This window comes from Oxyura jamaicensis, chromosome Z (assembly GCF_011077185.1).
Source record: "Oxyura jamaicensis isolate SHBP4307 breed ruddy duck chromosome Z, BPBGC_Ojam_1.0, whole genome shotgun sequence".
NCBI lineage: Eukaryota > Metazoa > Chordata > Aves > Anseriformes > Anatidae > Oxyura > Oxyura jamaicensis.
In genome coordinates, this window is record NC_048926.1 from 66277704 (window position 1) to 66305401 (window position 27698).

A 27698-nucleotide genomic window follows, 5' to 3' on the forward strand; every position below is an offset into this window, starting at 1 on the left:
AGAGAAGAGAAGAGAAGAGAAGAGAAGAGAAGAGAAGAGAAGAGAAGCAACAACAAAAAACACCACCACCAACAACAAAAAAGAGTTAATATGAACATATAGGTGATATTTCTACTTCCAGATAAGAATGTAGGCAGATACCTTGGAATTTTCTTCAATGGTCACTTCACACAGTAGTTAAAATGAAAAACTTTTCCCTTTGGTTGATATACTTGAACCTGGATTTTCCATTTTAATATTTCTACTAGCATTTGGAGGTGTACCAGGCAAGCCAGTGTCTGAAAGACAATGAATATATTTTTGCTTTTATCTTAAGCTACTAAAATAGGCTTATATTAGGTAAGTAAATTATATTAATTTAGCTTAGATTTCAGTTAACTATGTGTCTCAACAATATAATTATACCATATTGCTGACACCATGGAAGCAACAGTCTTCGTAGTTAGTTTCTTGAGTGCTTGATCATCACAAGATATTGTCACCTGTAGTGAGTCCAGTTACTTGATTCTGCTTATTGAACATTTTTTTCTTTCTCTCTCTTTTTTTTTTTTTTTTTTTTTAAGCCTTTTCCCCCCTTATCTGTAATTGTAATTAGAGGAATTCTCATATTTCTTCTGGAAAAGAAAATCATGATTACTGCACAGTCCCAGGCCTATTTATTCTGATATTTATTACACTTTTAACCTTTGTGTCCACTTAGTTTGAATAAAGTATGGTAAATGTAGAGATGGGTTCTAGTCTAAAAGTACTACTCAAATAAGCTAAATTAGAGCAAACTATGTTGATGTCCTTCTCTGAAACCTGCTTTACAGAGAAATTTTTCCATCTAGTAAAGAGAATGGAGAAGAGAGGGCTATACAGCTTTGGGGTGTACAATCCCAAAGCTTAAGGTTTCTGCTTCACTCAGGTTCCCGTTAAAACAATATTGAGACAACGTTTTTACCATCATCTACCTTTACATGCATAGCACCACATAGCTCTTAAATTAGACCTTATCAGTGCTCTAAATAGACTTGGCCCAGTCACTGCATTGTAGAAACCACTGTTGCACAAAGGCATACAACTCTTGCAAAGAGATGAAGGGTTTTACCACCACCATGGAGCTATACTGACATGGCCTGATTACTTCAGGACAAAGCTAGCTAATGTCCAGCTGATTATGAGCAGGGAAAATGCATCTCTTCCTGCAATGTTCTGTGTAGATGTAACCTTATTAACAATCTTCTCCTTTCCATATGTCTCCCCTAATATAGAAAGCTTTGAGTTGCTGCATATAAATTGTATTTAGAAGGTTATTCTATTAACATTTATTTTAGACTGTACAGACTTGAGGGAGGGGAATGTCATTTGCTATCAGTTTAAATAATGCTTAGTAGAATGGGGCCTTGACCTGCTGTGCTCTTACAGCTGCCATATTTAGATAAATAAGCATCTCCTGATTTAGTAAATCAGCATTTTGAAGCACAAGTAAAATTAATAAAAAGTGCAATTATGCTGTTTCAATGAAATGAACTGTACAGTCACCCTCTTCCCATTCAAATGGCCTTTTGGATTTAGGAAAAAGGTCAATGCTTCTGTCCTTGCTTCTAGCAGAGGGATTCACTCTTACTTTGTGTGCATTACTTTCCTTGGTCATCCGTAGTTATAATTCATGGTGGAACATAAAAAAACTCAGAGAATTCAGTTTAAGCAGAAAAGGGAAAACTTTTCTTCCCTTAATGGTATACTTGCATATCACAAGGCAGCACATTAACACTGTTCTCTGCCTGGGATAATGTCTCAGTGTCTCAGTAGGGCTAATTAAACAGAAAACAAGGGAAGTTTCTGCAGAAACTTCAATTCAGTATAGTGTCTAGGAAGCATCTCAGAAAGATTTTGTGAATTTTTTTGTACAGATCCAGCTGTTCGCCATGCAGCCTGAAGGGGACTCCTTATTTATAAGAACTCTTAACCACGGCTGATTGTAATCATGTGCAAACTGGTCTTTTCATCCCATGTTCATGAATACGTCTTTGTTATACTAAATGAGAGCTGCCGACTCAACATCTGTCCATAATGTAAGCAACTCACCTTTTGATCTCAACATCCATTTGGATGACTAAAAGGAATGTGTGCTTTGAGGGGAAATTTCTATGAATTATTTGGACTATTTTTGTTCTTTTTCTAAAAGAGGAAGACAATTTTTGACAAAATATTTCCATTTGAAATAGTTGTAAGGCTTTCCACTTAATATTTTCTTTAATAAAATTGTACTTCCTGTAACTTATTAGGGGCTTTGTGTTATTAATTTTATTAAAGAAAAGCAATGAAGGGTGAGAAAACATCCAAAATTGTATAGAATATGATAATTTATTATATCTTGTGGGAATCAACAGCTTGTTATAAATTCATTTTCCATGTAAATAGTTTTTTTTTTTTTTTTTTAAAAAAAAAAAAAAAAAGATTAAACATGGTCCTGTAATTGTTACTCACATGAACTTCAAACAAATTTCATTCTTTGATTACCCTTTAATGTTAATGTCCAGAAAAAATCAATTTATTTATTTATTTTTCATTCTTGCATTTGAAATAATCTTACTGAAGTTAAGGGTTTTGGATTATTGGTATGTCTGACAAAGCACATTTTATACACAGAGATTTAAGAGGTGACCTCCATTTAACTAGAGATTTAGCACACAGTAGTTTGTTAATGAATCTGGATACTTTGGGTGATTCAGTTTACACAGAAATTAAAGACAGAAATTATTGAACACCTTATACTTCCATCTGTAATCTAGAAAGCATTTAAAATAGCCCTTCAGTGAATCACATGCTCTGTCCCTGCTCCATGGTCATGTAAACTACTTACTCTGTCCTGTGAGACAGAAAGCAAGTCTTGGTATAAAAGAGATACAGGACTCAATGGGAAGAGGAGAGGATGACAAGAGACCAAACCAGTGTATTCACCTTACCTCTTACTATGTACACAAAAATAGATAGAAGATAGTCCTGGAAGTAATACAAATCCATGTGTGTTGAAGTTGTCCTGTTAGGCATCCTTTACTCATTTAGTAAGCAGTATGTGAGAGGCACATATAGCGTGGTGGCTACATCATCACCCTCCCTGCTGTAGACCAATGAAGCAGAAACAGAAAATCAGCATAATGGGACAGCAAATAGGTGCATAATCTTCACATTTAAAATCTCCTATGTGCTCTTGGGAGCTAGTAGTCATCCAGGAGAAAAAGAGATATTGTGAGTTATAAACAACTTTCCACAGCTGCTCATTGCAGCATCTTAGTGAGTTAACAGAAAGCCATCTTTGTTGTCAGGAAAAAATAGTAAAACATAAACTTTAATTATTTAGGGAGAAAACAAGGTCAATGGGAATGAAATTAAGGAATTTGTGTTTAGACTGTTGGGATGAAGATGCAGGCTTGCTCATCAACAACAAACTTAATGTACTTTCACCTCCCTGTAACCCAGCTGTAGAGTATCTTAAAAGAAAAAAAAGAAAAAAAAAAAAAAGAAAAGAAAAGGAGAGAGAGAAAATATAACCTATTTCTTCATAAAATTTTAAAAGAGTTTGGAGAGTTTGAACATGATGTTATGTCTTTTTTTTTTTTTTAAAAAAAAAAAAAAAGAATGATTAAAATTTCAGAACTGTTTGGTTATAGGTTGTGATCAGAAAATAAGATATGCTTATAGCTGAAATTTCTCAAAGCCTTTCATGATGATCCCCTAAACGAGAATCTCCCAATAGTGTTTTTTTTTTTTTTTTTTTTTTTTTTTTTAACCTTAAAACAGAACACTCAAGTGGTAAGTGGTAAGTGGTTATGGTTTTAGTAAGTTAAGGGATGTATTTATATCATTGTTCCTGCACAGAAATTTTCCCAGTATACTGATGTTCACTTGCATGCTTCCTGTTTCTAATGAAGCCTATTAGAGGTAATGTGAAACTGAAATGTGTTACATTCATGTTTCAATCTGTGTGGTTGGTAGGATAAACACAGCTGTTCAGGTATCGTGTAGTTGTTAAATTTATTTTATTATCAGCTATATGTTCTTCCCAGATGTTGGAATGGACAGTCAATTTCAAACTTCTGCCATGCATTAGGCAATAATAAGAAGGTTAAATGCATGCATAAAAGAAAAATATTTTCATGTGGCAGAGTGAAGAGTGCTTCACAAAGGAATCTGGCAAACAAATGCAAGATATACAAAGATGGTCACCGATACCTTCTTCATTTATTTCATTGGCTACACTATGATGGCTTTTTGAATTGTAAAATATAAGTTACATACTGAAGATTGGTAATGATTGTCAGCTGTTGGCATTCTGTACTTAGGTAGACTCCACAATCTAATAATTAAATTGATTTGTGTGAAGACATTTCTACAAAATTTGTTTGGATTCACAGGTGCTCACTCCATATTTGTGTATTACTTCTAAGACAGTTTTTTTTTTATTTTTTTATTTTTATTTTTTAATAGTGTAATACTTTCTTAAGATCCTGTAGCTCTTTCCCATTACAGAGAAGGGAATGACTTAATAATGAATCTTCTCTGTCTTCCTACACAAATAGAGTTAAAGGATCAGATTCAGTCAAATCTTATCCTCTAGAAACATAGTATCACAACTTTTATATGTGATAGTCATCTTTCATAGGAGTTAAACTGAAATGGTAACATGATTATGTCTCATGGTATGGGTAAACAAAAGTCTCTCATGTTAGGTCAAAGATATTTCTGGCAGTCAAAATGTTCTAGAAAATAAATGGCAGAGATTACAGTCACTATAAAGAAAATACTGAATGTATAGTCTGCCTAGCTGAGCACTAAAAATTCATGGAAAAGCCCTTTGCATATCAGTTAGTTCTGAAAGTAAGTCTGGCAAACTACTTGTATAGATCTGCAGACTGTTATAGTTTCAGTATCTTAACTGGGATTCATGTACAAAATGGATACATTTGAAATGTTATTATTTTATTATTTATTTTATTTCAATTTAATTTAATTTATTTTTATATTTCCCCCTGGAATAAACTTTTATTATATATATTTAAAATAACACACAGCTGTTCTTCCTCCTCTGTCTCCTAGCTTATCATTGAGTAACCATCTGGAAATAACTGTGAAAACACAGTGCTAGCTGAACCATTTAGCCAGAATTCAAGGATATAGACAAGGGCAAGAATTTTATCTGATTAGATCACAAGTGGTGAAAGGCCTAGATATTAGATGCTCTCACATTTCTTTCTTTCATTATTAGATTAATATTGCAATATTGCTAACATACTTCAAATTTTTTGGAAATATGTTTCAGCAATAAAATCCTTTGAATCTGGTCTTTTACACAGTAGTCTTTTATTATTATTATTGACTTTATGTAGATACATATCTGTTTTAAGTAAAATTTACAATAGAACAGTTGAGTTGGAAGAAATCTTCAAAGATTGTGTAGCACATCTATTAAACAAAAGAAAATCTTTACTTACTTTATGTGTCTTTTCAAAAGTATTTTCATAGATGGTCACATTATTTAAGGAATACAGAATCAAAGAATCATTAAGGTTGGAAAAGACCTCCAAGATCATCTGGTCCAACCATCTGCCTACCACCAATATTACCTATTAAACCATGTCCCTAAGCATCATGTACAATCTTTCTTTACACCCTCAGGGACAGCAACTGCACCACATCCCTGGGCAACCCATTCCAATGCCTGACTGCTCTTTCTGAGAATAAATGTCTCCTAATTTCCAACCTAAATCTCCCCTGGTGCAACTTGAGGCCATTTCCTCTAGTCCTATTGCTAGTTTTCTGTGAGAAGAAGGTCCCCACACTTCTGTTGTGGTTCAATCCAGCTGGCAGCTAAGCATCACACAGACCTCTGCCTCCTCCCTCCCTCTGTAGGATGGGGGAGAGAAACAGCAAAATGAGGCCTGTGGGTTGAGATAGAGACGGTTTATTAAGACAGAATAATAATAATAATAATGATAATAGTACTACTACTAATAATGTGTATGAAACAAGTGATGCACAATCCAATTACTCACCACCTGCTGACCGATGCCCCCAGGCTATCCCCAAGCAGCCAACGCCCCTCCCGCCCCAGCTAGCCACCCCTATATATTGTTCAGCATGATGTCAAATGGTATGGAATACCCCTTTGGCCAGTTTGGGTCAGCTGTCCTGGGTCTGTCCCCTCCCAGCTCCTGCTGCACCCCTAGACTGCCTGCTGGCAGGACAGAGCAAGAAGCTGAAAAGTCTTTGGCTTGGTTTAAGCACTGCTCTGCAACAATTAAAACATTAGCATGATATCAACACTCTTTTCATCCTAATCCAAAACATAACACCCTACCAGCTACTAGGAGGAAAATTAACAAGGGCAACTTCCTTTGAGGAAGCTGTAGAAAGCAATAAGGTATCCCCTGACCCTCCTCTTCTCCAGAGTAAACAACCCCAATTCCCTTAGCCGCTGCTCACAGGACTTGTGTTCTGGACCCTTCACCAGCTTTGTAACCCATCTCTGAACATATTTGAGGGCCTCGATGTCTTTCTTGTAGTGAGGGGCCCAAAACTGTAGACAGTACTCAAGGTGCGGCCTCACCAGAGCAGAGTACAGGGGGTAAAACACCTCCCCGGTCTTGCTGACTACACTATTTCTTATACAAGCGGGGATTTTGTCGACCTTCTTGGCCAACTGGGCACACTGCTGGCTCATGGTCAGGTGAGCATACGCCAAGTGTCTGCCTGGAAAGCTTATAAATCTCTATAGAGTTGCTTTATAACATTTAATGTGTTTGTAGCCAGCCAGTGTTACTCACACTTTTGGTATTCGCACACACTTTGCAGACAGTAAATTTATCACCAGCAATCCAAAGAACCTGTGTATCTGTTGCTTTAATAAATTGCACTACTCATTAATCGAGCCATGGTAGTTCTCATTGAAGGTGACCAAACTCTTTAAGTGTGGCCATGGTGCTTCATGGAATGCGAATAAACTGAGGGTGTATTATGTTATTTTTGCATCCATAATGGTGATAATTTCAGTATACTGAACACAACCAGATTTATAATGACAAATTGGGCATCACTCCTAATTACATAAATCTTTAACACGACACATCATATGGCAGTGTCCTTGTTTTGGTTAGGATAGAGATAATTTTCCTCCTAGTAGCTGTGTTTTGGATTTAGGATGAGAATGATGTTGATAACATGCTAATGTTTAAATTGGTGCAGAGCAGTGCTTACACTAAGCCAAGGACTGGGTGGCTGGTTGGTGGTGGTGGGTGGTGGTGAATGGACTGCTGCTTGGGGATAGGCTGGGCAATGATTAGCAGCTGGTGAGCAATTGCATTATGCAACACTTGTTTTGTATACATTATTATTGATAGTACTATTGTCATCATTATTATTATTTTCCTTTCTTTTCTGTGCTAATAAATGTCTCTATCTCAGCCCACAAGCTTTCACTTTTTGTTTTGATTCTCTCCCCCATCCCACAGTGGATCATGGAGAAGCCAATGGTTGTGTGGTGCTTAGTTGCCAGCCAGGTTAAACCACAAAAGTCCTTTTGGTGCCCAACTATTGGAGATAACTATTGATCTGACCACAGCTCGTTAAAGAACAATAGTTATAAGCATTAGCTCAGTTTAATACTTTCTAATCACAGTGCTGATTCTTTTGATCTCAAGTCTGCTGCGCCTGTTTTCCAAATGGAGTTATATAACACTACTTACTGTATGTGTTCCCAGTTGCACTGTTTATCCTTTAGGGGGACTGATTTAAGGTTATTATTTTGCTGTATTGTATAACACTGTTTATAATGTGATAAAATTACTGGTCATGAGACTAATCTGGTGTTTGTACTCAGCATTGCCATCAACTTTTGGAAACCGTATCTCAGAAACCATTAATTGCTACACCTTTTACCTTTTTTTTTTTTTTTTTTTTTTTTTTTTCAGGGAGCCAATCTGTGGAGGGAACATGGGGAGATGTTTTTTCCCACTCATTTACCTCATTCACTCTCTCTTCCTCCTTCATCTCCCTCTTCTCCAGGCTAGTTATGATAGCTCTTCAAAACTTTTAATATCCTTAGGATGTTCAAAACAGCATGTTCTTATTGTTATGTTTCCTGAAGAGTGGACGTTTGCAATTCTTTGGAAATTCACTACTGAACAAGTTCAAAATCCTAACAAAAAAACTGGCTGAATTCTTGAAAAAGGTGTGTTATCACCCTGTCAGTTCCAGAGACACAAATCACTGCAATATGCTGGGGGCTGGCCTGTGATTACTGAGCTGCAATCAATGTCCAAGAACTATCGAAAGGGACTGCAGGGTTTTGGAGAGATTGGTTGAAGGATCAGGTGCACAGCTAGTGTTTTCCTCCATCCTTCCAGTAGCAGGCATTCACAGAATCACAGAATCACAGAATTTCTAGGTTGGAAGAGACCTCAAGATCATCGAGTCCAACCTCTAACCTAACACTAACAGTCCCCACTAAACCATATCCCTAAGCTCTACATCTAAACGTCTTTTGAAGACTTCCAGGGATGGTGAATCCACCACCTCCCTGGGCAGCCTGTTCCAATGCCTCACAACCCTTTCAGTAAAGAAGCTCTTCCTAACATCTGACCTAAAACTCCCCTGGCGCAACTTTAGCCCATTCCCCCTCGTCCTGTCACCAGGCACATGGGAGAACAGGCCAACCCCCACCTCTCTACAGCCTCCTTTAAGGTATCTGTAGAGAGCGATAAGGTCGCCCCTGAGCCTCCTCTTCTCCAGGCTGAACAAGCCCAGCTCCCTCAGCCGCTCCTCGTAGGACTTGTTCTCCAGGCCCCTCACCAGCTTCGTCGCCCTTCTTTGGACCCGCTCAAGCACCTCGATGTCCTTCTTGTAGCGAGGGGCCCAAAACTGAACACAGTACTCGAGGTACGGCCTCACCAGAGCCGAGTACAGGGGGACAATCACCTCCCTAGCCCTGCTGGTCACACTATTTCTGATACAAGCCAGGATGCCGTTGGCCTTCTTGGCCACCTGAGCACACTGCTGGCTCATATTCAGCCGACTGTCCGCTATCACTCCCAGGTCCTTCTCCGCCTGGCAGCTCTCCAACCACTCATCTCCCAGCCTGTAGCTCTGCCTGGGATTATTACGCCCCAGGTGCAGGACCCGGCACTTGGCCTTGTTGAACTTCATGCAGTTGACCCCAGCCCATCGGTGCAGCCTATCCAGATCCTCCTGCAGAGCCTTCCTACCCTCGAGCAGATCGACACTCGCACCTAACTTGGTGTCATCTGCAAACTTACTGAGGGTGCACTCAATGCCCTCGTCCTTTCATTAATATTGAAAGGAACAGGCAGAGACAGATGATGAATATGTGGCTCTGAGGCTGGTGCCACCAGTGCAGTTTTGTTTTTTTTTGGTCATGGGAAGGTCTACATGACACTGGGACTACTGATTTTTGATGGGGAGAACCTTTCTCTGGGGGGGGAAAGGATTTTTTTTTCCCAAGAGTTTTCAGGGCTGATTGATAAGGCTTTAAACTAGATTTGAAGGGGCAAAGGGACAAAACCAGATCCACCAGTGTTAAGCTATTGGACCACATACCAATTTTTAACTCAACAAATTGTCGTGTAAGCTACAATTCTTTCTGTAAAATATGAATCCAGCCATATAAAATGAAATCTTCTATCTCTGTAAAAATTACGTTAGCTCTCTTCAGCTTAATCATTGCTTGTATCATATTCCCTATTTGTTATAAATAGCAGACAAGTCAAAAAAATGATTGAATTAAGTTGTGGTGAACTCATATGGGAAAGAGAAATGGGTTTGATCTAGTGTAGTACTCGGTAGGGTTGTCTTTTAATTAATGTGTAGGTACCTTCACACAACCTCAGCTGGAAGACAAAACTCAGTAATGTGATAAAAATGGTTTCCACACAGTCTGACTAGTCTTATTTTCCACTCTACTCATTTGATAATACAATTTGCAAGCAATTGCCACTGATCCATTGACAAATCATAAATCAGAAAAGTATATTTTATAGATCTACAAGATTCCAAAAATTCTGTAGTGCTTAATAAGATGGTTTCACTTTTGTTTTTTACTACACTGTTTATTAACAGGTTCTCTGTTTTAACATTCTCTTAAGAAGCAGGCAGCAATATTGTTTTCTGAATTCAAAGTTAAATGCAATGAGACTCTAAACAAAATAACTTTAAGGCAGTTGCTGATTAAAGCATTTAACATATATTTCAAAATTTTAAATGACTGAAATTGTAAACTGTATTCACTGAATCTTCGGGCTGAATTCCAGCTTGAGAAGCTCTCAATGTTTCATCTTGCCCAAATTTAGTGGTGTCTGGCACTTCTCAGATTCAATTAACTTCAGTTCTCGTGAAAATACATTATAAGCAAAATTTGCCCTCATAAACCTATTTTATATTGAGCCATACTTTTTTAAAGAACTGTTTAATCAACAGTAGTGTACTCTTTGACACAAATCCATGATGCAGAAGATCTTTATGAACAATGGCTTGTTATGTTATCCTTTTTTTTTAATACTTATTTATTTTGTCTGGGTTGTGGTATTAAATTAATGCAAATGATAAATGGATATGTGTCAGACATGAAGTCTACAGATCGTTCTTTTCAATTAATCCACATTTCCCAGCATTATGAAAGGTGTTTAGGAAAAACTGGCAAATGATAATTAAATATATTGGACCTGTTCTTGTTCTTATTTACATCTATTAAATGCATTAGTCCCACAGAGCTTTGCTGGGCGTAAATAGAAAGCAGAAATAGCTGAATATGGTTAATTTTAGCTTTCTTTCTTTCTTCCAGTTGAACATATTGGGCTGAATTTTGCTGTCATATATGACTGCATAATTCACTTGGGGTCAAGCAATTAAAAGTAAGAAATGATTATGCCAGCTGGAATTAAAAACATATAATTTAATATAATGCTTTTTACAATGTTTCTTCAAAATTTTGGATTGACTGAAAGAAATAAACTTTTCAAAAATCTTAAAGAAAAATTTTATTTGACAAAAGGCTGAAACACAAAATATACAACCGATATATGGCAGAAAGGGCTGGAATTGTTTCTGTCTTTTTCTATTTTCCATTTAAAAAATTATATAATTCTTGCTCAAGGCACAGGGCACTCAAATTACATGGAAGTGGAAGCAGAGTGGAGTACAGCAAAATCTCCCACCACTTTGCCACTCACCTAATTTTCTGCAAATTATTTTTCTTTGAGCAAAAGTCTAGATCAGGTTGTCATAATGCAGCCATAGGAAAAGGTAACAGCAGAAGGTTCAGGATCATTACTGTCATGTGTGTTAAAAGAACAAGGGAGGACAGAGGAAATGCTGCAATTGGAATGGAAACAGATGAGTACAATATTAAGCCTCTTTATATTAACATGACAGGGACAAGAGCAAATGCTGCAATCCAGACAGAAAAAATCTGGAACAAATATTGCTCTTCCATTAGGTAGAAGCAATAACAATTGTCATCATTCTAAAGGTGAAAACAACAAAAGAGGAAGGGAAAAAGCATCAGTTTTACTGGAAATGTCTGCAGTGGAAACAGCATCTTCTGTATTGCATCTGTTAATCCTTGCATTAACAACAGCACTGAAAAACAACTCAAAGGAAACATATCATTTAAACGCTATGTCTGTGTGCCATTGCTTAAAGCCAACTACAATGAATGCAAGATGCCATCCCAACACTTTCAACTCGGTTAGCCTTATCCAAAATCCACTAAAATCAATCCAAATCCTTTGCATATTGAATAAATCACTTTTGAAGATGGAGGGATCCAATCATAAACTCCTCAAACTCCAGTGCTACAACTGACCTTTCCTGTAGTAACTTTGGTTTACATACCCCTGACTCCCAGAGGATGTTGGAAAACTCCTCTACTGGAGAAATTCAAGGAGAAGAAAAGCATTTCTGAGTTTACCCTCAATCTAGTCTAGGTTGTCTTAAGATAGATCTAGCAGCGGAAGAGAAGGCAAACTCTAATGCTTTCCTGGGAACTCAGAAACTGAGGACAGATGAAGAATAGGGAGAAATGACTCTTCTGATGACTGGTATCAATCACATGTTTATGTGAGCTGGGAAGACATAAGAATAAAGCTAAGAAAATGAAAAAAAAAAAAAAAAAGTGGTAAAAACTTCTTACTAAAAAATCCTCTGTCTAAACCTCAGATAGAGGAAATAGTCTAAGCTCCACCAGCCAGTGGTTAATAGAGATTGAATGAGTCCTCTGACACTGGGGATTGCCCAGCTGAGGTTCTGGGATGTGAACATAACCCTAAAGAAGCAATTGAGGTAAACATTCTATAGCACCCATTTTCTTCATGAAGAGTTTCTCTAGAATGGCTGGTCTGCTAAAGTGCCAATTTATCTCAGGTTATCTATATAATAGAATTACAATTCTGCTGTGCATTGAGACCCTTTATTGGGTTTTCTGGTTAAAAGAGTAACTGTATGAAGTATAAACTTTATTTGAGCTGTAAAAATTATGAAATGTCCTTTCCTCTCCTTGAGTTCATTAAGCCTCCAGAGAAACTTTCAAAGCTTGTTAGTTTACTACAGCTTGCATTTCTCATTTCAATCTCAAACAGCAAAAAATGAGATCTAATGACTTTGCAGGTCATGGCATCTGTGTCACATACAGCGTATTGATTTGACGAACTACTTCATTATGACCTGAAATTTACTACTTGTTTATTCCCCGAACACTCAAACTTAAATTATTCTCTTTCTCACTTTCAACCTTATTAATGAAACAAAGTATTTAAATAGTTTATTAAAATTCACAGTATTAAAGTCATGTTGTAGTATAAGATCCAGTTTGCAATTTAGAACTGTTTCACAATAAAAACAACACTCATTTTGCACCCTTTCCTTTGTGTTGTAATAGCATGTCAGGCTAGTCTATAATCTAACAGAGAGGTATGTGCAATAGTAAAGAAGAAAACAGCAACAACAAATTGACTTTTCCAAGTACTTAAAAAGAAAGAAGGAAACAAACAAACAAACAAACAAAAACTTCTAGAAACTCCTTGTTTCTAGCTCTATCAAAAGATAGATTTTTTTTTTTTTTTCAATAATTAGTGTAGATACTTCACAAATTCTCACCTCCTTTAACCGCCTGTCCATTTTTAGGTATCAGTAAAAAGATTGATGGTCAAAATTAACTATAATATAGTATCAAAAATGTATTTTGCCTCTTTCCAGATATTGGTGGAATCATAGAATCATAGGCTATCTGAGTTAGAAGGCACCCATGAGGATTATCAAGTCCAACTCTTGGGTCGCCAAAGGACCAATCCTCCCACTCTCCCCACCCCCCCCCGCTCCCCAAAATAAATAAATAAATCAGACCATGTGTCTGAGAGTGTTTTCCAAACTCTTCTTGAATGCTGACAGGCTTGGTGCCATGACCATTTCCCTGGGGAGCCTGTTCCAGTGCCGTACCACCCCCTTGGTGAAAAAACATTTCTTGATACCCAGCCTGAACCTCCCCTGTCACAACTTCAAGGTATTCCCTTGGGTCCTATCGCTGGTCACCTGAGAGAAGAGATCAGTGCCTTCCTCTCCACTCCGTCTCATGAGGAAGGTGTAGACCACAATGAGGCTTCCCCTCAGTGTCCTCTTGTCCAGGCTGAACATTGTAAGTGACTTCAGCCACTCTTCATATGTCTTCTCATCTAGATCTTTTGCCATCTTTGCTGCCCTCCTTTGGACACTCTTCAACAGTTTTATATCTTTCTTATACTGCGGTGCCTAAAACTGCACGCAGGAGCACAGTGAGGCCACACCAGTGCAGAGCAGAGTGGGACAGTCTGTACGTATAACCAGCATTGCCCCTTCCCAGGTGCAGGATTTACCACTTGCACTTGTTAAAATTTATATTTTGGATAAGGTTGTTTTGGGGGGTATAATATAGGTATAATTCTAGTTCTTTAGGGTTGTGTTCAGCTGGGGAATTCCCAGTGTCAGAGGACTCATTCACTCTCTATTAAAAACTTCACTAGTAGGGATCAGACTGTTCCCTGTATCTGAGATTTAGACAGATTAATTTTTTAATAAGAGGTTGATACCATTATTTTTTCATTCTCTATAGCTTTATAATAAAGGTATAATTCAAGTACTGCATTGCCTTTCAGAGATCTCCAATCCTGTACATATTGCCTATTTCTCATTCGCCTCTATCTTCATCTTTTTGGGAGAAAATTCTGAAAACTAAGGAGTAGTCCAGGAAAGCTGGATGATTTTCAAGAATGAAATCTTAAAGGTGCAAGAGCAGGCCATCCCAATAAGACAAAAGTTGAGCTGACAAGGGAGAAGAGCATCCTGGATGAGCAGAGAGCTTCTTCAGGAAGTCAGGAAGAAAATGTGTTTATGAACTCTGGAAGAAAGGGTAAGCAACTCAGGAAGATTACAGTTTGCCCAGGGAAGTTGTGGATGCTCTGTCCCTGTAGGTGTTCAGGACCAGGTTGGATGAGGCCGTGGGCAACCTGATGTAGTGGATTGTATCCTTGCCCATGGCAGTGGGGTTAGAACTACAGGTCCTTTCCAACCAAAGCTGCTCTATGGTTCTATATGACTATAGAGATGTTAAATTCTGCAGGGAGAAAATTAGAAAGTCCGACTAGAACTCAATTTGGCCACTGTAGTAAAAGACAACAAAAAATATTTTTGTAAATATATTAACCGAAAAAGGAGAACTAGGGAGACTCTCTAACCTTTATTGTATTTAAAGGAAAACATGCTGATGAAAGAATACAAAAATGTTAAATGACTTAATGTCTCTTTTGCCTCGGTCTTCATTAGTAAGACCTATTATTCTCAGGTTACGCAGCCCTCTGAGTTGGAAAATGATGACAAGATGTCAGAAGAAACTCTTATAATCCAATAAGAAACTATAAGTGACCTATTACATGATTTGAAAGTTCACAAGTCTGAGGCCAGACAGGATTCATCCAATATACTGAAGGAGCTTGCAGAAGTACTCACCAAGCCACTTCCAATCCTTGTTAACCAGGGAGGATGCAGTTGACTGGAGGTTAGAAAATGTGACACGAATATACAGGAAGGGCAGGAAGGGGGGATAAATAGAATGACATACTTGCCAGTGACATTGGTACTGGGGAAGATTATAGAGCAGATCATCCTGAGTACCACCACACAACACATACAGGACAATAGAGCGATCAGAAGTAGACAGCATGGGTTTATGAATGGCAGGTACTGCCTGAGTAACTTGATCTACATCTATGAGAAGATGACCAGCTTAGTGCTTAGGCAAAGGCTGTTTACCTCAATTTTATTAAAGAATTGATACTATTTCCCACAGTATCTCCTGGAGAAACTGACTATTCATAGCTTGGACAGGTGTACAGTTTGCTGGTTAAAGAACTGTCTGTATGGCTGTGCACAAAGCATTGTTGTGAATGGAGTTTAATCCAGTTGGTGACCAGTCCCCAGTGGTGTCCCCCAGGGCTCAGTAGTGGGGTCAGTTTCGTTTAGCGTTCTTATCTATGACATGGATGACAAAATTGAGTCTATGTTCAGGAATTTTGCAGATGATACCAAGAGAGGCAGGACTCTCAATCTGGTTGAAGGTAGTAAGGTTTTGCAGTGGGGTTTGGATAAGATAGATTGATGGGCGGAGTCCAATGATGTGACTTTCAGCAAATGTAAGTGCTGGGTCGTGTATTTGGGTCATAACAACCCCATGTAATGGTACAGGATTGAGGAAAAGTGGCTGGACAGTTGCCTAGCAGAAAAGGACCTGGTGGTGCTGGCTGACAACCAATTGAACATGAGCTAGCAGTGTGTCCAGTGGATCATGAAGGCCAATGGAACCCTGCTCTGCACTAGAAATAGTCTGGCTAGTAGAACTAGAGAAGTGATTGTCCCCTTGCACTTGTCTCCCAGCACTGGTGAGTCATCATTGGACTCTGCCCATCAATCTATCTTACCCAAACCCCACTGCAAAACCTTGGTGTCCAGTTTTGGGCTCTTCACTACAAAAATATTGAGTTGCTTGAACATGTGCAGAGAAGAATAATGAAGCTGGTGAAAGGACTAGAAGAGATTTATGAAGAACAGCTCAGGAAGCTGTGATTTTGTAGTCTGGAGAAAAGGAGGCTGAAGGGAAACCTCATTGCTCTCAACTACCTGAAAGGAAGTTACAGTGAAGAGGGTGTTCTCTTTTCTCAAGGAGCAAATGATAGGACACAAGGAAATGGACTGAAGTTGCATCAGAAAAAGTTTAGATTGAACATGAGGCAGAATTTCTTCATGGAGAGGGTGGTCAAACATTAGAACAAGCTGCTTATGGAGGTGTTGGAGTCACCATCCCTGGAGGTTTTTAAGAGGCATGTGGATGCCATCACTAAATGAAATAGTTTAGTGATGAGGTTTGGTAGATCATGCTGATGTTTGAAATTGGTGACCTTGAAGTTTTTTTCCAACCTAAATAATTCTTTTTTTTTTTTTTTTTTTTTTTTTTGCTTTAGTTCCAGAACTAGTAAGAGGAAGTAAGCCTAACTCTACCCATATTTCTTCTCAGAGGTTTATCTGTATTATATTCCCCCATGTGCCCTTGACCCACACAAAGGTGTAGCATCTCTGGGGTGGATCCTACTTACAGTGATCAGATGTCTTGAAAGCTGCTCATCAGAAGCAAGTGCTTATCCTTCATGGTTATCGTACTGTGTTGAAATGTATGTCATGTACAGGTTTTACTGTTGACTCCATAAGACCACTGAAAAAGTGGTTAGAAAGAGGAAAAAGAAAAATATTTTCCCACTCATTTTGAACTTCTGCTGATCATGCAAATGTTTAAAGATGATCGATAGCAGCCTAAAAGTGAAATTTGCCAGGTCTGTCAACATATACACAAGCCAAGCAAGAAACATAACAAACAAACAAACAAACAAACAGACAAAAAGGAAGTGCACATTCTGTTTACTGCCCTCTGAAACAGAAAAATATGAGCATCATTTATAATGTTCAAGCTTACTAAGCTTAGCTCTAGACCAGGAGGACGGCATCTTTTAGTAGAGCTTTCCCCATTATCATCTCTCTACACAGGCCAAAAATTCAGATTTTTTTCTTTTGTTCTCAGTCATTGTTCAATTTACATAATTATGTGCACATACAGAAAGACAGATGCTAAATAATTCCAGGCTGCACTGGTAGAGCAATAATTTGTTTCATCTTCTTGTATTTTTATTTTATTTTATTTTACTTTATTTTATTTTGTTTTATTAATATTTCTTAACTTTGATTAGTCATAGGAAAGTCTGTTATGGTTATTAATTCTTCTTTCAATCTGTGAGGCAAAGTTGATAATTCTGTGTACATGTCCAATTATATAGGCTAGCAGCACCAGCTAGCACAGCCATGTGCTTTTTGGACCCCATATCCCACAGGCTGAGGTACAGCTCACTTTTTCACACGGACAGCTCATCCTGAAGTTCATCTCTCTTCATCGCATGGAGCATAAGAAGGTGATTAGCCAGCGTGGATGTGCCAAGGGGAAATCATGCTTAACCAGTCTGATAGCCTTCTTTGATGAGATGACTACCTGGGTAGAAGAGGGGAGAGAAGTGGTTGTGGTCTACCTTGACTTCAGCAAGGCTTTTGTCACTGTCTCCCATAACATCCTCTTAGATAAGCTCAGGAAGTGTGGCCTAGATAAGTGGACAGTGAGGTGGATTGATAATTGGCTGAATGGCAGAGCTCAGAGAGTTGTGGAGGCCTGTGTCCCCCAGGCATCAGTACTGGGTCCAGTCTTGTTAAACCTATTCATCAACAACCTGGACAACAGAATGGAGTGCACCCACAGCAAGTTTGCTAATAACTCTAAAGCTTAGAGGAGTGGCTGATACCCGAGAGGGCTATGCTGTCATTCAGAGAGACCTGAACAGGTTGGAGGGATGGACCGAGAGGAACATCACGAAGTTCAAGAAGGGCAAGTGCAGGGTCCTGCACCTAGGATGGAATAACCCCAAGCAACAGTACAGGCTGGGGGGTGACCTGCTGGAGGGCAACTCTGCAGAGAGAGACCTGGGAGTCCTGTTGGGCAGCAGGCTGTCCATGAGCCAGCCTTTGTGGCCAAGAAGGCCAATGGTATCCTGGGGTGCACTCAGAAGAGTGTTGCCAGCAGGTGAAGGGAGGTGATCCTCCCCTTCTGTTCAGCTCTGGTGAGGCAACACCTGAAGTATTGTGTCCAGTTCTGGACTTCTCAGTACAAGAAGTACATAGAACTACTGGAGTGAGTCCAGAGGAGGGCTACAAAGATGATTAGAGGACTGGAACACCTGTCCTGTGAGGACCGGCTGAGAGAGCCAGGCCTTTTTATCCTTGAAAAGAGAAGTCTGAGGGGAGACCTCATTGATGTGTACAAATATCTAAGGGGAGGGTGTCAAGAGGATGGAGCCAGTCCCTTTTCTGTTGTGCCTAGTGAGAGGACAAGAGGCCGTGTGCACAAACTGAAGCACAGGATGTTCTGGCTGGATATGAGAGGGCACTTTACGGTGAGGATGACAGAGATCTGGAACAGGTTGCCCAGAGAGGTTGTGGAGATGTCTCTTCCTCTGGAGATTTTCAAAACCCGCCTGGATGCCTTCCTGTGCAATATGCTCTAGGTGATCCTGCTTGGCAGGGGGGTTGGTCTAGATGATCTTCAGAGGTCCCTTCCAATCTTGGCCATTCTGTGATTCTGTGATTTGTAAGTCTGCTGTCTAATTCTGTTTATTTATTTGATTGTTTGTTTGTCTGCTTATTCTGATTGAACAGACTGAATTAATATCTTAAAACTGGATAAGCTATCTGGAGTTGAACAAGACAGTGTTTCTTTGTCTAGGCTTTATTAGACTGGACTTTATTAGTAGCTTCTCCTACTTAACAACTGAACCTGAAATATTTCACATAAAGAGCTAGCTTTCTACTACCAGTTACAAATGCTCATTCTTCATCTCATTCAATATTTGAAAGCAAGTGAGAATTTGCTGGTAACTGTGGATAAACAATATCTTTATTTACTTAACAATTGAACTACTTGCTCTGCTTCTGCTGACCTGGTCAGGCCTGCAGCTGCCTTCCAGCGTCATCATAACATTAAAGCTTATGGCAGAAACTGTTGTCACAGCTGGATTTCACTTTCCATTCTTTCCTGTCAAAACACAAAGCTATCATTTTTTCTTTTTCATAAATAAGTAGCTGTATGTACCTGCTGGTTGAGACACAGCAGAGTAATATTAGAATCCAATATCTCTGAAGTTGAGAGTGGTGGCTGTACATTTCCTTTTTTAAGATTAATTTTGAGGTAGTTGCATCAAAAAAAGAAGAAAAAAAAAAAGATAAAATAGAGAGAGAGAAAGGAAAGAAAATAAAAAAGAAAAGAAATATCAAAAGACAATCAAAAAACAAGTTTGCTGACCTACAAATATTTTATTACAGACAAACCCTTTTGATCAGACAAACCCTTTTGATATCAATAAGTAAAAATGTTTAATTTGATAATTTAAACATTTTGTGCTTGTTTCATTTGTAATAAACTTGACTTAATCAGAAGCCATTTTAATCAAAATGCAAAAGCAAGCAAAAAGATTCTCTTTCCTCTCCAAACCAGAACAGTCTTCTCTTGCAAACATTCAGGATTTATCAAACACTCAGCATAATTTAAGTCATGTCAAAGTTAGGTGAATGACTTGGAAAAACAAACAAACAAAAAAAAAAAAAAAAACACCGCTAAAAAATTTTAAAGATACTATCTAGATTTATGTGATTATCTATTATGGTAGAGATAGAAGTAATAAATCATAAAATACAATCTGATCAATTAAAATGTTAATCTTTTCTGATGAAAAGATGTGGAAAATAATACTTATTGCTTTGAGACTCTGCTGAAAAGTGATTGAAGTCTGGGTAAACAAATAAATTGATTTTTTGTCTGTCTGTGAGAATAAATCCCTCATCAGCAATGGGGATTTTTTCACTGCTCTGCCCAGAAGTTCTATTTGCCATAACAGCTCTATTTTTTGCATAAACATGTATCTGAATGTATTTTTCATATGTAGATTATAAGTAAGGATATTCTGCTCCATAATTTGACAAGATTCCTACATATTAATATTAGCACCATCCCCAGGCATTAAACATCCTATTAAATTGACACTGAGAAATGTTTCAAGGTATATATATAATCTCAGGAAGATCAGTAATTATTTAACTCCATCTTCCTGTGTACCTGAAGACTATCCACAAGCATATATATTATGAATGCAGACTATGTTAAGGAAGTTACCACAACCCATAGAATCAAAGAAACATAGAATCATAGAATCGAATCATGGAATCATACAATGGTTTGGGTTGGAAGGGACCTTAAAGATGTAATTCCTCTTAAGAGACATTACCTCCTCTCCCCATCTTTTCTGCCTTAGATTTCTTTCATTTCAACAATCAATACAATACAATGCAGCCCAAATAGAGTCTTTCCTCATGTTTCCTTGTAAATTCATTCCTCTTGGTAGTTCTACCATTTGTGATTTCCATACATTCTACCAAATTTCTTGCTATTAAAAGTCCCATAGGCTCCACAATTATTATGTAGGGATACCCACAAGGAGGATGATGTTGACTTGTTGACTTTTTTTTTTTTTTTTTTTTTTTTCTCCCATAAGATAACATATTCTCACAAGGGAAGAGGGTCTGCTGTTTGATGATGCTCTATTTGACCTGGCATCATTACACAAACAAAATCTCCTCAATGGTGGTTTGAAGCATTATTACTGAGCCGCTGCAACAGATATGCTTAACATTTCAATTCTCAATTTTTAACTGACTTTCAAATTCTCACAATTTGAAACAATGTTTCAAACTAATAAATTTTCAGGGCTGATACAATCCCCAGACAAACAGGATTGGCATGACTGTCAAAATCTCTTTTTTTCTTTAATTGTAAGATTTCTTTAGTGCATTATTTATTTATTTTTTATTTAATCATTACCAGTCATTTCAGATGTTTTTTTGTTTGTTTGTTTTGGTTTTGGACATAAAATTAGATATGACTCAAAGAATATATTCTTACTTTGCTATAGTGCCTATTTTCTGGGAAGAAAATATAAATATAAGTGTAAATTATATTGGAGTACTTAAAGCTTTGTTTATTCAGCCATTAACATGAAACATGAGTGACCTTCAAAGCTTTTTCTGTGGGAAAATTTCTGTTGGCTTTTGTGCACACATATCAAGATAAAGTGAGATGTTAATCTGGATTTCCTAGTGTAATCATTCACTTCAAATATCTGTTTTTGGTTTTTGGGTGGTAGCTCTTCTGCTTACAATACCAGATGGTCGAAAACCATGAATAACATTAAAAGAGAGAAAACAAACAAACAAACTAGAAGCGAATCCTAGAAGATAAGATTCTCTTGGGAATATGAAGCAAGAAGCACCTTGTTTAGAGAAGAGTGAAAAATAAATCAGCCAATGATTTTCTTTTATAGCAGTATTTAAGCATATTTTCATTGTTTTTCTTGCTTATTTTTCTTCATGTCTGCATGGTGTGTGGGTAATGACAGTTAGCTAAGACAGTCCTACATTCTATGTGTATTTATGGATCAAAATAAATTATATGTAGTTCTTTCATGGCATTAGGATGAACTTAACCAAAGAATAGTTGTTAGTGGTACTTCACATTTTTTGTAGATGCCGATATAGAAAACATGGATTATGACAGTATGTATCGTGCCTTTCTGATTCTTGCTTTGCTGTCATGGATAGCACATTTTGCTGCAAAAACATACTGAGAATGCTGTGGGTCTGCTAGAAGTTCTGGTTAATTAATGTTCAGAGCACCCAAATGTTTCCTACAAACACAGCAATACAACAGCAGTTGTTGTAACTAGAACACTGAGGAATTAACTATCCCCTTTATTTGTTTCTTCACACACAATGTAATAGCCTGATCCTGTGTAGTTTTCAGGACGTCTATAAGGCGACGACAGGGTTAGATGTATAAAGCAAGACTTACACCCATTTGTACTACCTGATTAAAGTTCTCAGTTGAGCATAAAGATAAAGAACAGGCTTCTACTTTACCAGGTCAGCCATGTATGCATACAAACCATGTATGCATTGCTATTAAATCTTCTCAGAGAAGAGTCACATATCTAAAATGTATCATATATGCACATATTTTGAGATAAATATGAAGAATTGATTTATAAATCGAGATAACAGGCATCTTGTAGAATAGAACAAGGAGCTGGGATGACATAACAGTTTCTAATTGTATTTTGAATCTCTTTATAATTTATGCTACAAAGATCAAGCTGATTGCATATATATATAATAATAATAATAATAAAAAACTATAAAACACCCACAAAACAGAAATAACAACAAAACCCAACAACCAAACAAAACAAAACAAAGCAAACAACAAGAGAGCACAACTAAAAGCACAAGAACTAAAATAGATCAAGCATGAAACATATTTGTTTCTGAGTTTGGTCATAGTGGTGAAATGTGTCTCATTCTGTGTCTAATCGAAGATGATATGAGTTCATCATAATCTCACCCTAAAACAACGGTGATCATCATTATTGTTATCCATACAATATTTTTGCTGGAAGATCTGATAAACTTTTAAAGGCACATAATTCAAAAAGTATAGGCCAAAATTACACATACTGTCATGTGCTTTTAAAAGGCAGAATATACTCTATGCAGACATAAAATAGACATAGGCATTAAATTCCTGTAACATAAACTGACTCAACCTTTGACAATACACCAACTGTGCAATTAAAGCAAAGTGGTCTTCCATTGCACTCTCCCCATCCTCCGTTGTTACAGAAATGCGAAGCTCCTTCAGAAAAGTTCTTCCCTTTTTTACTTTTGAACAATATCAGAAGTACTTTGGGATTTATTGAAACAGAACATAAGAATATATAACAAAAAATAATAATAAATCATTTTTTCCTTTAGGTTTCCAGGAAGGAAAAATCAGAGAGAGAATAAAAATCTCTGGGCAGTACAAATTTATTTGAAATTTCCAGAGCAGCTCATAGGATACTAGCTCTTTGTGATACCATGCTGAATATAATGCAAACTGAAGGCTTGGATAATATGTGAAGCTGGAAATAATGGTTTTACACAGATGAGATGCTTACTGTGAAATAACAAGTTGTTGCATCTTCATTGGTCCACAAATATCGTCTGTGTTTCCTAAGTTTTCAGTAAACACTAGATAATTCAAATTGGATTAACCTGGAAAGAAAAACTATTTTTCCTTTATTTTTATTTATTTTTTCCTAATTTAATCATTAACTGTGCTATTAGGGCTCTGATGGATGACCTTTGGCAAATCTCTTGCAGTAAAAACAGAGAGATGTCTGTTCCTTTAAAAAGATGTCAAATCAGACACAACTTGGCAAATCATAGTATAATCATATTAATGTATTGGGTCAGCAGATGCTACAAACATCCAGTTTTATTCCACAATATATTTTAGCCAGAACTCAAAGACATTGGAAGAAGAACAGGAATATTTGAGACTTTTCAGTGAATTTTGCAGTGGAAATGATAAACTCCAGAAGGAGTGGATAAGAAAACATCTGAGAAGTGCTTTAAACTCAGTAGCTACTATTTACAGCAGACAGAAATACCAATTTATTGTCTTTCACTAAGACATTTTTTAGTGGCCGTGAAGGTACCAGTTGCCTACAGCTCTCTCATGAACCAGGAGAGGCTCTGGTCAGATTACTGGATTTTGGATAAAGCTTTCTTTAGGGTGTTTATATGCAATTTCTGCACAGAGCATAGACTGATAGGATGCCTGTTTATTGGGCAGTAAATTATAGGTTAGATTCAAGTTCTTTAAGAAGTCTCCTTAAAGGTCCAGATACGTACGAAGTAAGGGAACAGTTTTTCTCAGTGGCTGATGTTTATTTATAAAGCAGGCTGTGGAAAAGCTGTTCAGTAGACTGCTGATCAGCCTTCCACTTTCCAAAGCCTTCTCTGGTGTGAGCTAATGGCCAAATCTTATGCTGCAGTATACCTGCAGCATACACAGTGAAATATCAGTTCTTTCTCATGCCATTTTTTAATTTTTTATTTTTATTTTTTCTTTTGGCCAGTCCTTTGTGGACACTCAGATCAGTACTTCTCTAAGTGTCTGACACTGAGAATTAGAAAAGATTCCCTCTGGGGCAACTGGGAGGAAGGAGCTCTTGGAAGATAATATGTCAATAGCTGAATCTGCGATACAGCACAGAGAATCTCACAAGAGACTTCAGTCTTCTTTAACAGTTTTTAGGCTGATGTAAGACTAATTAATCCTAGTGGGCTATGTTTTCATTGGCTATTCTGTTTACAATAGTAAAGAGATTTTGAAACAAGTCTCCAGATGTTTTCACCTACCAAAAGTTTATTTAGCACACACTAACGAGACTCCTTTCAAAGGAAACGGAACCAGAAATTCTGATCCAAATACATTCCAAAAAATAATGGAAACATTAGGTTAAAACCAAGGAAGCTAGCCAGTGAGACACACATTTTCAATGTCCTTTGGGGATACTGACTGTGCCAGATTGACCAGAGCACACATATATAGGTGTGCCAAGTGCAGAGGAAAGCAGAGAAAAACCCAGGCTAATGCTGAGGGGAGCACATGCCCTCAACCACTGGGCATGTGTCTGTAAGCCCTTATGAGAAGATGAGGTAGATATTGCTTTTTGTACTGCAATATGTTTGTGTGTTTATACAAATTCTAAACTGTGTATTTAATTTCATATTAATATTATTTTCTTCACATTCTTTTTATGTATAAATGATTTGTTTAGAGAGAAAATTGACACTGATGTTAAGCCTTGACAAAATAAATAAATAGAAATTACTTTCTCTCTTACTTTTATCAAAGGAGTATCAAAGAGAAGAAAACTGTTCTGGACACAACAGTATGTATTCACAACTCAGAAATGATTAACAAAACAATCAAGATTAGAAGTTAAAGATGACTTGTAGCCACTTCTGAAGTATGTTTGAGACAGATGTCTGTGCCAAGAGAATGGATACCATAATCACTCATATGGCTTGATTTTGGTAACTTTTACTTCAGACTGGATGTTTCTGGATGACACACTGATATTATCTACTGAAACTTAGCCCACAGAGGGACTCTGAATTTGTTTGACTTATGTCAGAAAAAAAAAAAAAATAAACATGGTATGAAAATAGAGCATATGTAAAAGTTTTAAAGAGCAAACAAATAGGTCATTATGGCGGACATGTAGCATATAATCTATTACATAATTCCTCTTGTCATAACAACATTATTTTGCCCTGGTAAAGATGCCTAGATCGAACCAATTAGGCTTAAAGTGTTTCTACATAAACCACAGTGATGACATATACTAGTATTTTAGTTGCAATAAACTATTTGATGTCGGGCTTGATTTTAAAGGAGAAAATATCTTCCAATTCATATATATTTTCTTGCCCAGGTTTATCACTTTCTATGCTCTTTAGAGGACTTGGCTATTCATAGAAATCACCCAGACTAGGATTAACACTTTATAGAGAAAAAGCCAACACAACCAATGAGATAATCTTGCTAATTTAAGGGTATTACAGGATCCAGAAGAGACATACAGGATCCAGATAAGTCACCATCCATAAAGTTCTCTACTGCAAACCCATTTAAGCTATTGCATTAAAACAATAATAATAATTAAAAAAATAATAAATTCCACCCTTTCAAATATTGGAAAACGTTAAGGTCTGCAGGGTGCACCAGCCTATTTAGACCCATGGCTCAGGTTCTCACAATAAATTTGTGGTAATTAAAATATCTTATTAAAACTACATCTCCTCCAGTTCTCCCTTAGAAATCCTTCAAGTAGTAAATCTAGTCTTGCTAAAGCAAATTTCCAATAAGAGTCTCTGTTGGGTAAGCCCCCACAGATATTATCTGAACAGTGTTGAAGAATCTTACAAATTAAATGGAAATATGTTAATACTTTAAAGTGTTCCACGTTCAGAAATCAGTTCAGATTCTTATTTAGTTCTCAAACACCCCCTTCAGACCGTCATGCTTTCTCAGTATTACTTATCTTCCATTACATACCAAGTTTTACAGACTTTTGTTTAATTGCCAGCTTTTTCCTATTTATATTGTTATTCTTTCTTATACATAGACCTTTCTTTTTGGCTTGTTTCCGTTTTTTATGATGGATATGTTTCTGCTGCTCCATCTGGCTTTCCTGTCAACACAGCACAGAGTTCAGTTTTGAGATAGCCATATACCCCAATTAAGAGCTTGCATGGCTGCAAATCATTGCTGGGTCAGCCAGGAAGGGAATTGTGGGGTCTGCTGATGGGTTCCAAAACCGCAGCTCCCCCACTGGCCTGAGGGAGGCTGCTCTGTGGTCTCCCAATGGCCTCTAGACCAGCTGGTGGAACAGGACCGCAGCACTGAACAGAGGATGGGCCTTCTACTGTAACAGAAAAGGTGTCCACCTTTCAATCTTGCTGTTCTGAGGCTGAAACCCAGACAGAGGGGCTGCAACCTCCCCAGGCAGATGCCTACATCCAAACAGACTTTCCAAGGACTGAAGAACTGCCCAGACCCTCAGTTTAAGGGAACTCTAGTTTCTGGAAGTACCTGTAAGTCCCAAAGGCAGAGGTGGGTGTCATGGGTGTAAGTGTGTCCAGATGGATTAAATTTTCAAACAGGTAGCTCTGTTGTGAGACAAGTTCATCAGGCAATGTAGCATCCAGGAATCTGAGCAGGAGATTGACAAATGCTATTATCTACTGACATGTGTCCCCCCAAAATCCCTGCTTTAAGTCCTGGCAAGGAGAAAGTAAACAAGATTCCAGCCCTGAACCAAAAAAATCAAAAGATTCAGGAAAAGGGAGAGTAGACCCTTGTTTCTGCTCAGAGATGAAGGAGGAATCTTCCCCTTGCCCCTGAAGTGGCCCTGTACAACAGATACAATGTTCTAGGGCAAAAGAGTGGAGACTCCGAGTAACTGCCACAAAAAAAAAAAAAAAAAAAAAAAAAAAAAAAAAAAAAAAAAAAAAAAGTTGTTAGCAATTTGAGACTCCTTGCTGAGAGGCACTGAGGCACCCATTTGCCAACCAGATAATCTCTCCAGAGAGGTTTTATGCCTGTCTGGGGCGCTCATTTGTGATATCAAGCCTCGTGGGTCCCAAATATTACCATCCCTTCCTACTTTTTCACTTAGGATTAAAAGAAACTACGACAAAGAGATTCCAAAATATCAAAGGGGACTTTACGTCCCTTGGAATGATGTTAAATGGATGAGGAGAGAAAGTAGAGTTTTCCTCTGGCCTCCCAGTTACTTACTGGGACCCAAGAACAGGGAGACAAATGGACCAAGTGAATGGCTGGCTGCAAGGCTGGTGCCATGCTCAAGGTTTTGTGTTCTATAATCTTGGACACACTTTTGAGAGACTGTAGATGCTGACACCAGATGGGGTGCACCTGACCAGGTGGGGCAAGAGTGTTCTGGACAGGAAGCTGGCTTAACAAGTGGGCTTTAAACCAGATGCAGTGGGGGAAGGGGGTGTACCCCCCAGGAACTGTGCTCCTCAGGACGCAAACCTGAAGACTTTGTCACTTTAAGAAACAACAG

At 37.8% G+C, this 27698-nt stretch overlaps 1 long non-coding RNA gene across 1 annotated transcript; it reads left to right on the top strand.

Moving 5' to 3' along the window:
- Nucleotides 1-7301: 7301 nt before the first annotated feature.
- On the top strand, nucleotides 7302-26443 carry LOC118156627. Its single transcript, XR_004746352.1, has 3 exons — nucleotides 7302-7466; nucleotides 21997-22007; nucleotides 26433-26443. It is a non-coding gene; the product is annotated as an uncharacterized LOC118156627 (long non-coding RNA).
- The last annotated feature ends 1255 nt before the right edge of the window (nucleotides 26444-27698 follow it).